Source organism: Cryptomeria japonica, chromosome 11, assembly GCF_030272615.1.
Source record: "Cryptomeria japonica chromosome 11, Sugi_1.0, whole genome shotgun sequence".
Taxonomy (NCBI): domain Eukaryota; kingdom Viridiplantae; phylum Streptophyta; class Pinopsida; order Cupressales; family Cupressaceae; genus Cryptomeria; species Cryptomeria japonica.
This window is the reverse complement of record NC_081415.1, coordinates 210,956,748-210,970,400: the sequence shown is the minus strand read 5'-3', so window position 1 is coordinate 210,970,400 and position 13,653 is coordinate 210,956,748.

Genomic DNA, 13,653 nt, shown 5'->3' with positions numbered 1-13,653 from the left:
AACTACGTGGTGCTTGTTAGAAGTTTAAGATTCCTCTTATTAGAACTTCATTAAATGTAAGGTAATTGATAATAAATTATTAGAGGTGATAAAAAATAATGTGGTTAATAATTGAATATCTAGATAAATACAGGTAATGAACATCAAATAATTTGATTTAATTTTTATTTTTTATTTATTTTTGAATAAACTAAATCATATGTACTAGGATATATGTCTTAAATATAATCTAGATATAAAGTATGTGGAAAGATATAAAAATTTTGATTTTAAGATATACATTGAAGATAAAATGTATCTAATGTATATAGATTAATACTATTTTAATTGTATATATAACTCTATATTTTTAATGAATAAATGTTATTAGTAATATTATTTGTAATACTTTATTATCTTATATTAGGATTATATTATATATAATTAGTATTACTATTGATGTTTGAAATAATGGTAGTATTGGGTTTAGTTTAGAATTTTATTTGAGATAGGTTAGGATTGAAGTTAGATTTGTGTTAGCATTATTCAATTAGAATTATTTTGTAATCAAATTTAAGATTATGTTTAAACTTGGTTTGCATCTTAATATTAATCTATTAATATTATAGTTATATATATAATTATAATATTATAAACTTAATGTTATATATATAATTAAAATACTTTAATTTGTGAAAAATATTGATAATATTTTTAATTAAAAACATAGAGGTATATATACAATTGCAATAATATTGTAATGACTATTTAATCAATTTTAGGGTTACATTTAACCTTGAGTTATGTTTTAATAACTGTTAGGGCCTATTTATGGTAAAATTTGGAGTTCAATATAAATTATTGTTTAGCCATGGTGAGGATTATGGTTTAATTAGAGTAAGGGTTAAATCCAATTTAGGGTATTAGTTATTATTAGGGTTCACTTATGTTTGGTTTCAACTAGGATTATAATTAGAGTTTAATAAAAGTTACTTTTTCACTTAGGCTTATGACTAGAGTCAAGGTTTAATTAAAGTTAGACTTAGTTGATTTTTTTTTTAGCATTTAGTTAGGTTTGAATTAGAGTTTAAAAATTATTAGATTTATAATAGTGTTGAGGGTGAAAGGTATTGTTAGGGTGATTATTAGATATATTTTTGAAATTTTTCTTGACTTTTCTTACCACAAATCAATCATATTTAATAATTTACATAAAACAAATCAACATATATTAATATTGTATTGTACTTAATATTAATTTATTGTTATATTATCTTATATTAAAAGGCCATAGCTGATGAAATTTATATTAATATTTGAAATTTTTTAAAAACATTAGAAATTTTTGATAATTTAGAAACTAACTAGATTGATCATGAAAAACATAAATCAAATGAACAATATAGTTAAGACACTAAAAATAAATCCCCTAAAACCTTAAAACCCCTAACCACCATCCAAAAAACTAGGGAGGATAGGGGTACTCGAGGATGAGGAGGGATCCAAATACCCACAACTTGAACTAGAAGAAGGAGGCTCCATTACATTAATTTATATTATCTTATATTATGATTATTAAGATATTTTATTATTATTATTTTATTAAATCATTAATTGCACAATAATCTTAAATATTGTATTTTTATCAATTTATGTTGTATTGTAAATAATAATATAATTATAATAATATTATGTCCTCAAACTACTAGGAATCAGGATACAAAACCTTATTAGGATATGTAATATTCAATCTAACACTTATTAGGGATGTGTATCTAATATAGGCATAGTGAGAATCTAGATATCTAGGAGTGGACTAACAAATTGATAATCCAAGTGACTGGATTGAAGTTTTTTGGTGAGAAAGTCCCTCGATTAAGCCAAAATTATACTTATGAGGATTATATGTCAATGTTCGTTGAACATGGAAATACACTAAAAAGACACAATAATAGTTTTATCGAGAAATATTTACCAACTCCATGAGGTGTTGTAAGTTACCACCTGGAAAAAATTTCATTTTGGAGGGACAGTTTGTGGCTAGACATATGTATCATTTTCTCCTACTTAGCCACTTAAGACATCAAATATTTGTTAATTTTTCTCAACTTTCATTTTCATCTTTAGAGAAGTCTACTGTAGAAGGGACTAATCCACCCTTACACCAAGGTTTAATTTATGCCTTTTACAATTACTATCTGGAGAATACCTCGTTATCAAGCCCATTCTTCCCATAACCCATAACCCTTCTCAAGACCATGATCAAAATTTATTGCCACCTAATAGCTCCCAAATTAAAATTGTATTCATAGATGAAGCTCCATCATCTTCCAATGCTATTTTCTTATGCAATGGTCTCCTCTTCTTTTCTAAGAGGCAAAAAGTGACGTTGGGTTATTACACACCCCCACCAATGATGGACATTAGCCCTAAATTGACACAAGCTAAATATAAAACATTACTAGTATCCCTTGAAGCTATTGCCTTAAGACTTATGCAATAAAATGTAAAGCTATGACTAGGTCACCTGAGGACAATGCTATTGCTTCCTCTTCCCCTGTCATTGATGTATCTGATAGTTAACATGCCAATGAAGATAGAACCACATTTTTGGGTGAACAAATATCGACGAGGTGATAGACTTATAAAGCACTGAGAGGGGGGGTGAATCAGTGATAGCAAAAACAATAACACTTTAAACCCAGACCAGTAAAAGCAATTAACCACTTTACTTAAGATTTTGTATGCAATCGAATGTGTTATAACAATATTCACAATAAGTAAAAAATTCACCATAACACAAGTGTTTATACGTGGAAAACCCAACTAGAAAAAACCATGGTGAGATGGCACTCACAACCTAACTATCTATAGTAATACGTAACTAACCGATTAAGGTCTACAAAGTGCTGTGTTGGGAGTGAATCATATTAAAGATCCCAATGCTCTGTTAGGAAATATACTTGGTTAAAGGTAATACCCTATTAGGAGTAGCCTCGGTAGAGAATTTCAAACCCAAACTAATGGATCAGTTGGCTAGAGGATTTGTAAAATGAAGCTTGTTAGAGCTTACCCAATTAGGGGATTTAACTGCTGTAGTCATTAGAATACAACAGGTGATATGTGTTGGCACATGTGCAGAGTTAGATGGCATGATGATATTGTATGTTGTCATTGATGTCAATATGCTGAAGTATGAACTGGTATATTGAAGAAAGCAAACTGGCAAGAGAACCGATATAATGGTATGAAGTGGACCGGTATGATGATGTGAACCGATATATGAAAAAAGGTGAACCGGTATGTTGGAATGTGAACCCGTATATGCAAAGTTTGTATCGGGGTTTCATTTGATATGACTACCAGTTGGTAGTCTTGGCTTCAGGGTTTCTAGTTGATGCATTCCAAGTCTGTGTAATTTGCCCGACGACATTCTGTGACAAGTTAGCATTGAAATAAAGATGAGATCGCATTACCACGTCAGCCTTGTGTATGCGAAGAATCTTCTTGAGAATCTTGCATGAAGAAGATTGATTCTATCTACCTCAGGAATGTACGAAGTCTCAGTAAATGGTGGAGAGCATGTGATGGGTTATCAACTTCCAGAAGTGGTGAAGAACAAATGATGGAGAATGTCTTGAGATTTGTTCAAGATTGTTTTATTCTATGTAATGTGTTTGAACGGTCAGGATTGAACCGACTGTATTGTTAACCTAGATGCTTAGGGTTTTAGGTTTGGCTACCGACCTAATTTTTATCTATAAGGTTGATGATGATTCTCATTTGAGGTGGTTGGCAAAAGTTGTGTGTGTATCCAAGTGAAGAGATACTTGATTTTTGCCAGATTGGTGCAGTGAGTAGAGATCTGTAGAGTGTGATTGCAGATGTAAAGGAACTGAAGTGGATCTGCCTTGGCATTAAGTGCTATTATCAGATTAGTGTATTACCTGTTGACTTCTAACCATTTTAGCAGTTGGAAAATCCCTTTACCGAGTAGATTTAACAGCCTTTTTGTAAATCCTTTAACAGGGTGACTCAAAATCATTGAGTTCTTTAAATCCTCTGACAAGGTAACCTTTAACAAGGTTTTAACCTCTAACCGGGTATTTAGCCATCCCTTAACCGGGTGATCCCTAGTAGGATCGGTTCCTAACAGAACCTTTTGTAAAGTCTTTAACAGGACTAGGCTCCTAACAGAGCGGACTTCAGAAGAGTTCAAGAACAACTTGTGAGTATTCATCCCCACCGTGGTTTTTCTCAGTTGGGTTTCCACATGAAAATTGGTGTGTTATGTGTGATTCTTTTTCATGTGATGTTTTAATGTTTTTTGTTAAGGGGTAAAGCATGGTGATCCAGTGGTCATTTCATTTTTGATGTATTACTTGCTTAAGCATATGGGTGAAGTTGAGATGAGATGTTAGGTCTGAAGATGATCTATATGAACTAGTTTATGTCTTTCATAGTCATACTATGTGTTACCGGTAGTGCCTTGTTTTAGATCGGTGATGCTGTTTACCAGTTAGTGCAGTCTTTGCAGTTTAAGTTGTTAAAGAAGTTTTTGTGTGTACCGATTCACCCCCTCTCCCAGTACCTGTTGGGTATTTACTGTTCATCATTATTCATCAATTGGTATCAGAGCGTCCTCTAGGTCCTCTATGCTATAAGCTTAACCACTTCAGGAAAAGATCCTATTCTAATGATGAAGAGGGAATGTCCTAAGTTCAACAAAGATAAATTTAAGATATTGAAGGACAAAATGAAGATATACATTAAAAGCATGGGTGTTCAACACTGGAACTATGTTGAGAATACTTATGTTATCCCTACTGGTACTCTCACCGATGATCAAAGAAGAGAAATTCAGGAGAATGGGCAAGTCATGGAAGCTCTTATCAGCAGTCTATGTAATATTAAGTTTATAGATATTTAGGATAAAGACAATCCCAAAGATGTATGGGATACTTTGGAGTCTATCTATAGCGGTGATGAGCATGTGAAGCAAGCTAAGGAAGAAAGCCTTAGAGGAAAGTTTGAAGATATGCGGATGGTTGAAGGAGAGACCATTCAACAATATGGGATAAGGATTAAAACTGTTGTTGGAGACATCAAGAGTGCAGGAGGTACAATGGACGATTCCACCATTGTTAGCAAAGTTTTGAGATCCTTATTACCAATCTATGCAATAAGGGTTGCCGCTATTCAGGAGTTGAGATCTATTGACAAGACAAAGGTATCCCTAGATTCCATCATTGTTAAGTTGACCGCATATGAGCTAAATAGTTATGATGGCAATGTTCAAAAGACTGATTCAGCCTTTAGAGCATCTGCTGCACTATCTAGAAAGGGAAAAGAAGCTAGTACCAACTGTGAACCTAGACAAAGCAGAGATATGGATGATGAGGAGATCCTAATGGAATTTGAAGCTCTTCTAGCCAAGTTACTTCCTAAGGGAACTGGAAAATACAGAGGTAAGCTCCCTTTGAAATGCTTTTCTTGCAATAAGATAGGACACATTGCTGTAAAATGTCCCAATAGTGATAATAAGGACAAATTGGATAAGTTTAAAAAGTTCAAAGGAAGAAATAGGAGAAAGTGTCTTGTTGCAGTTGATGAAGGTGTCTGTAGTACCCCTACTCGTTTGAACTTATTAGACTCATATTTTATTATTGGTTAGTTTTAGTGGATACATTACCTTGATGTGTTATTCAAACTTATATGACATTATTTCATTCTTTATTTGGATATGAGATGCATATTTTATTTGCAGTATTTCGCTACTTGTGATTTATGGCATTTTATGGATTATTACTATGTATTGACACTTTACTTTATCTATGAAATGTGGAATTATATGTTGTGTGCCTGTGAGTGTATTGGATGCAAGGGGATGATTTGCAGTTACTCTTGAGGATTTGGATGAGTCAAAGAGTCGATAAATCACTCTTGATAGTCACCCTATTCTTAGAAAGTTTGCTGATGTGTTTCCATTGGATATTCCTGGTATGCCTCCGAAGCGAGACATAGACTTTCATATTGATTTGGTTCCTGGTGCAGAACCTATTTTGAGAGCTCCATATCGGATGACTACTCAGGAGTTGAGTGAGTTGAAGTTGCAGATAGAAGAATTGTTGGCCAAGAGATTCATTCGTCCTAGTGTTTCTCCTTGGGGTGCACCTGTTATCTTCGTTAAGAAGGAATATGGTTCTCTTCGGTTATGCATTGATTACCGATAGCTGAATAAGATAACCATCCAGAATAGATATCTATTACCTCGTATAGATGATCTTTTTGATCAGGTTAAGGGAGCCAAGGTGTTCTCTAAGATTGACCTGAAATCTAGATACCATCAATTGCGCATTTAGGATGCAGGCATTCATAAGACAATGTTTTGTACTCGTTATGGTCACTACGAGTTCACACTGGTGCCATTTGGGTTGACGAACGTACCTTCAGTTTTCATGAGCCTCATGAATGGAGTTTTTCATACCTACCTTGATCATTTCATCATTGTATTCTTGGATGACATTCTAATTTATTCTAGATCTATGGAAGAGCATGAAGGTCACTTACGTCAAGTATTGCAGTGCTTGAGGGAAAATCAGCTTTATGCCAATTTAGCAAAGTGTGACTTCTTCTAGTCTAAGGTGAACTATCTTGGTCATGTGGTTTCGGGAGAAGGTATATCCATGGATCCTTCAAAGATCCAACCCATTGTTGATTGGCCAGCGCCAACCAACGTTTTAGAAGTTAGGAGTTTTATGGGTTTGGCTAGATATTATCATCGCTTTGTTGAAGGCTTTTCCCGGATAGAACACCCGATTACTTCTCTTTAGAGAAAAGGGAAGAAGTTTGTTTGGTCAGAACAGTGTGAGGTAGCTTTTAGGACCTTGAAGGAACTCCTTGTTAGTGCTCTGATTTTGGCAGTTCCTGATCCATCTAGAGATTTTATGGTATGCATAGATGCCTCTTTGGAAGGTATAGGTGTAGCGCTTATGCAGGATGGATGAGTGGTTGCTTATGAGTCTCGCAAACTCAAGAACCACGAGTTGAACTATCCAGTTCATGATTTAGAGTTGGCAGCTATAGTTCATGCTTTGGTTAGATGGTGACATTTCCTATTAGGGCATCGGTTTGAGCTGCATAGTGATCACCGCAGTTTGTACTATATATTCACACAGCCGAACTTGAATGCTCGACAGCGGAGATGGATGAAATTCTTCTACGAGTATGATTTTGAGGTTTTTTATATTCAGGGGAAAGAGAACGTAGTTGTAGATGCTTTGAGTCGTAGGCGGCATGAAGTTTCAGCATTGTCCCTTGGAGTAGACTTGAGAGAGAGGATTCTAGGAGTTCTTCCTCAGGATACTTGGTATCAGGATGTTAGAGCCATGATAGAGTCCGGAAGGCCTTTAGAGGGTAGATTTTCAGGATATAACTTTGAGGAAAAGGGACTTCTTCGTCACCTTGGACGGATCTATGTACCTGCTTTAGAGGATCTTTGTGTTTTGATCATGACTGAGGCCCATCGTGCACATTATTTAGCACATCTAGGTGTCAAGAAGATGCACACAGATCTTAGATAGATTTATCATTGGGCTCGTATGAAATGCGACATTACTGATTTTGTGTCGAAGTGTTTAGAGTGTCAGAGGGTGAAAGCAGATCATCAGCACCCAACAGGGCTTTTACAACCTAATTTGGTACCAGATTGGAAATGGGATATCATTTCCATGGATTTCATTGTTGGATTTCCCGTCTCTTCACGTCATCATGATGCCATCATGGTCATTATTGACAGATTGACTAAGGTTGCTCACTTTCTTCCTATTCAAGCTTCTTATATGGCAGCAGTGGTGGCACGAGTCTTCTTGGATGATGTAGTGAGATTGCATGGGATTCTGAGGCAGATCATCCCTGATAGAGATCCTATCTTTACCTCAGCATTGTGGACCTCACTTCAACATGCTTTAGGGACTCAGTTGAACTTTAGTTCAGCTTATCATCCAGAGACAGATGGTCAGACAGAGTGAGTGAATCAAGGTTTGGAGGACATGCTTCGCATGTATGTTATGGACCAGCAGTCAAACTGGGAGGATTATATCTATCTAGTGGAGTTTTCTTATAATAATGGATATCATAGCTCCATAGGTATGTACCCCTTTCAGGCATTGTATGGTCATCCTTGCCGCACTCCTTTGAGTTGGGATTGGCTAGAGAGCAGGGTGCTTATAGGACCAGATATTCTTTGTGAGATGGAGCAGTAGGTTGAGCGGATTCATGAGCATTTAGTAGCTGCACATGATAGGTAGAAGAAGTATGTAGATGCTCATAGGATAGATAGTCAGTTTTCTGTTGGCGACTATGTGTTCTTGAGAGTGCATCTGTGGAAGAGTCTGATCCATTATGGAAAGGGTTCTAAGTTGGCACCTTAGTTTGTTGGGTCTTTTGAGATCCTTGAGAGGATATGACCTATTGCCTACCGTCTTGCCTTGCCACTGAGTCTATCCCACATCCACGATGTCTTTCATGTTTTAGTTCTTCAACCTTATCATCCTGATGTGACACATGTTCTTGATTGGAACTCTTTGCAGGTCGAGGATGGGCAACTTGCCATGGAGCCTGTGCACATTCTTTAGCATCGGGATTTGATCCTCAGGGGTCGCACCATTGACCAGGTAAGGGTCCTATGGGACCCAAATGATGAGACCTTGGCAACTTGGGAGGATGCAGTGAAGATGAGAGAGCTGTATTCTTATTTGTTTTAGGCTTCCAGGAGTAAGCCTAGTTTTGGGGGGGAGAATTTAGTACCCCTACTCATTTGAACTTATTAGACTCATATTTTATTATTTATTTACTTTCAGTGGATACATTACCATGATGTGTTATTCAGACTTATATGACACTATTTCATGCTTTATCTGTATATGAGATCCATAATTTATTTGCAGTATTTTAGTACTTGTGATTTATGACATTTTATGGATTATTGCTATGTACTGACACTTTACTTTATCTATGCAATGTGGAATTATATGTTGTGTGTCTGCCAGTGTATTGAATGCAAGGGGATGATTTTTCTTCACTCATTTCGGTGAGACATGGAAAGTCACGATTCTCCTTCATCGGTGTGTATGCCGTGTTTTGTATATTGTATATATGCATGTGTGGTTTGGTGATGCAGGATATTGTAGGTACAAGTACCGGGTAGGTACGAGGTATCGTCTCCACCTAGCTTCACAGGTCTGAGCATGCCTTATATTTTCCGATGGAAGTGGAGGAGATAGTAGTTGACCCTATTTTACTCAGTTACATTTGTGTGAGTGTCGTCAGTTGGTCATCCTGTCAGTTTGTTCGGCCTTCGTATTTTGTCGTTTGATCTTTTTATGAGTATTTGCTTGAGGTTTGTTCAGTTTGTGTGTTTTAGTGGATTTAATTAATTAATTAAATTTATGGAGTTATCTCATAGTTGGTGTTTTGAATTATGTATTTTATGCATTGAGATTATAAGTTTTAATTAATTAAAAGAAGTTATTAAATTAAGTTGCAAGCTGCACGATATTAGAAATATATATTTTATTTAAATTTTAGTGAAAAATAAATTAGATTAATTTCATTTATTGTTTCCTAGAATTTTAAATAAATAAAAGAATAATAGAATAAATAAATAAATGAATAAAAAGAATTAATTAGAATTAAAGTATTGCTTTAATTTCTTTATTTAGAAAATTAATTAATTTGCATGAGAAAAGAAAAGAGATAGAAAATGATTTTTATTTATTGCATGTTAACTTATCCTTTGTTAAAAATTTAGAAAAGAAAAGAAAATTGCTTTTATTACTAAAATTAAATATTAGGGTTTTGGGGAAAAATATATGCAACCTAGAATTTTAGTTTAAAAGGGGAAAGAGAAATTTATTTGGAAGCCTGTTGAAGGATTGGTTCTCTTCTACAAATTTCTTCCAGGAAAGCTATACCAGGTTGGGTGGCTTCTTTTGATTGCTTGTTTTAAAGAAAATATTGTATTTCTTTCCTCTTTTTGAATGATGTGTGTGTTAAGATGTTTGTCAAATCTAAAATCCTGTCTGATTATTTCTTGTTCTTGGCTAAAGTCCATTCCTGAAATTAGTTTCTAGTTTATGGAAAGAAGTTATTTCCTGGGTGTTTGTAGATTAAATTTTGAGAAAATTGGGAAAAGTTATTATGGCAAATTTTGCCAAATTTTTATTATGCATGGAAATTGCAAGATTTGGGAGGAATGGGATTTACCAGAGAAAATATTTCCTCTTGTTTGATTTTTGTTTCGATATTTGGCTATGGTAGTCCTTTTTAATATTTGTGTATCTCTGTGATATTATTAGTTATTATAGAAATAAATTTAATCATTAATTAAATTTACTGTGTTATTAAAAGTTAAGGGAAATTATTTTATTATATTTTGGAGAAATTATGTATTAATTAATTTCCCTATAAATAATTTTTTTTGGAAATAAATTTTGGGTTGAAAATAGAATTTACTGGTTTTATAGGTTATTGTATTTTAAAAAAATATTAAAAAAAAAACAAAAAAACAAAAACATCGGTAGCCACTATCGATGGTAGTACGGCTACCATACAGTAGTAGTACTACCGACGGTAGTATGCTACTGGCAGTAGCATCTACTACCATAAGGTAGCAGTGCTACCAGTGGTAGCATGTGCTACCTATGGTAGACGTGCTACCATACATAGCAGGGGTAATATTAAATTTGCTTTCCTTGGGTTATTTTGTGCAGACCAAGATGTGGTATTTTGGTTTTCTGTGTAGGGTTATTAAATTGGACTTTTAAATTAATTTATTATATATATATATATATATATATATATATATTCATATATAGTTTTGTTATTATGGGCATTATGTTAATTAATATTGTTTTAATACTGTGAAAATTAATTCATATGTTTATATATATATTTTGTAATATGGTTATTTCCAGAAAAGCTTATATTTTAGATTCTATATTTATGCTTGGAAATACATTAGGAGATTAATTTTTATGTGATTGATTTAACCTTATTGGACAAATGACAAAATTGATTTCTTTGTATTAATATAGTTGTATTTTCTTATTTTCTAGAAAATCTTTAATTGCAAGTTATTTATGCTTTTGGCTGTTTAAAGAAAAGATTGCTTGTATTAGGATCTTGTGTAATTGGTATTTGAGGTCAAGCTTAATTTCATTGCAATTCTGGTTGAGTTGTCATTATGTCATATGTTATTATATCTCCTTGGTCAAGTGTTGTTGTGTAACCTCGTTGATGTGAGCCATTGTGTGTTTTGTTCTAAATGGTCAATCTTGGGTTAGTGATTGTGTATCCTTCACCTGTGGTTTGTTAGGATTAGTTATGGTTGTATGTTTCACCATAGAGTTCTTGTAGAGAGACCTTTCCTATTAGTGTCCTTTGAGAGAGAGTGGCTTTCAAACGGGGGCTATGCCCAAAGTGGATGGCAGGATAACCCCTCAAAAGTTAGTTAAAAAGTGATAACCTAATAATTGATTAGGGGGTGGGTAGAAAAAATATTAATTAAGATAATGTACCTCATGCATAGGTGAGTGCTAGTACAGGGCTCATAATGTTGCGAGAAGGCCTGGAATGGCAAACTTACCACCTTGTCTTCACAAAAGGATTGGTAGGGTCCGCATGAGACTTAGATGGAGCCGGAGGTTTGGGATAGGTTACCAGGATAACCCAAGATGGGGACAGGGACTTATGGAGGCCTACTAGGGTAACCAGCATAAGCCATGCAATGACACTCTCTCCTTAGAGTCACTAGTGTTTGTGAGTTGAGTCACATGGATGTTTGCAGAGTCATGTAGTTCTTTCGTACTTGTCTTACTTTTGCTTGCTTGAGGGTTTCTACTATCTCCTAGCATGGTGGGGTGGTTCCATTTTGGGATCACATGGTCGGGTGGTAGTGCCACTTCCCATCAGATGTTATAGATTGTATCTTTGGGCGAGGAAAGGCTTCATTGGTGTTTCTTGGTTTTTGATTGATGTACCGGCTCATGTTCGTGATCTTTGTTCAGTTGAGACCTTTTGGTCATTGTATCAGACTTTTATGTAACCTTGAAATTGTAACTTTTGGATTTCGTGGTATTTTTGGAAGCCATGTATTTATGGATATTGTAATATTATGTCGGTGGAATGTATGTTAATTCAGTTGCTTTGATCTTTTGTATAGATGGTTTATGGATAAATAAATGCTTTGAAATACTTTGGTTCTTTCATTTTGGAATTTAGATTTATGTGTAGGTTTTATCTTAAGCATTTAATTTATCTAATTAAATGGAAAATTGGATTAACCATGGTGTTAATATAATTTGTGAATTAATCATCATTGGTAAACATTAGGAAATCATGTGTTAGACTTCCGTTGTGTTATTAAACATCCTATTGTTATAATTAATGCACTTAATCTTTAAAAAAAAAAATTATTTCACCCTTTAGTTGCCTAGTTGTGTTGTTTTCCTTTAGGGTTCCTGGCAGGGCATTATAGTGTCACTGATGATGAATCGGAAGATGAAGAAAGCGAAGACATAGTGTTTGTAGCCATCAAAGAAGAAGTGTCAGACAAGAAGGCTCTTGTCTCTCGCTTTGATAATTATAATGAGTGGATTATTGACAGTGGTTGTTCTCACCACATGACTGGTGACCGGAGAAATTTTCTGTCTCTGGAAGAGTATGAAGGAGGTGTAGTCCGATTCGGTAATGATGCACCATGTATGGTAAAAGGAAAAGGGTCCATCTCTCTAAATGGAAAAATAGTTCTGATAATGTGTATTGGGTAGAAGCTCTCAGGCATAACCTTTTGAGTGTTGTTCAATTGAATGATAAAGGACTCACTCCGCAATTCAAAGAAGGAGTGTGAAAAATAAAAGGAAAGAGTGGTGAACTGATGGCCACCGGTATGCAAACCAAAGGTAACTTATTTCAGTTAAATACAAATTTCAATCAATGTCTAATGGCTAAGTTTGATGACAGTTGGATATGGCATAGGAAACTCTACCATGTAAATTTTGATAATATTGTGAAGGCTAGTAAGATCAAAGCAGTTAGAGGATTGCCTATGCTGAACAAACTGGAGAATCCTTTGTGCAAAGAATGCCAACTAGGGAAAATGTCTTCCTTAACATTGAAAGGTAAATCTTTCACAACAAATAATTTACTTGATCTTGTGCATACTGATTTGTGTGGTCCTATGAAAACTAGGATTGTTCAGGGAGATAGGTACTTTATGATTCTTACTGATGATTACTCAAGAATGATGTGGATCATATTCTTGAAAGACAAGTCTGAAGCTTTTGGAAAGTTCAAAGCCTTCAGAGCACTAGTTGAAAAGGAAAGCGGTAAGAGGATCAAATGCCTTAGAACCGACCAAGGAGGTGAGTTCACTTCTGGAGAATTCAATAAGTACTGTGAAGAGAACGACATCAAGAGGCAACTGTCTACCCCCTGGACTCCACAATAGAATGGCCTACCAGAAAGGAACAACCAGACTGTAGTTGAAGTAGCCAGAATGATGCTAATTCAAGGGAAGATTGCTCACACTTTTTGGGGAGAAGCGGTGAGCACTGCAGTCTACACTATGAACTAGGTACTCATCAAGAAAGGTAAGGATAAAACTCCTTATGA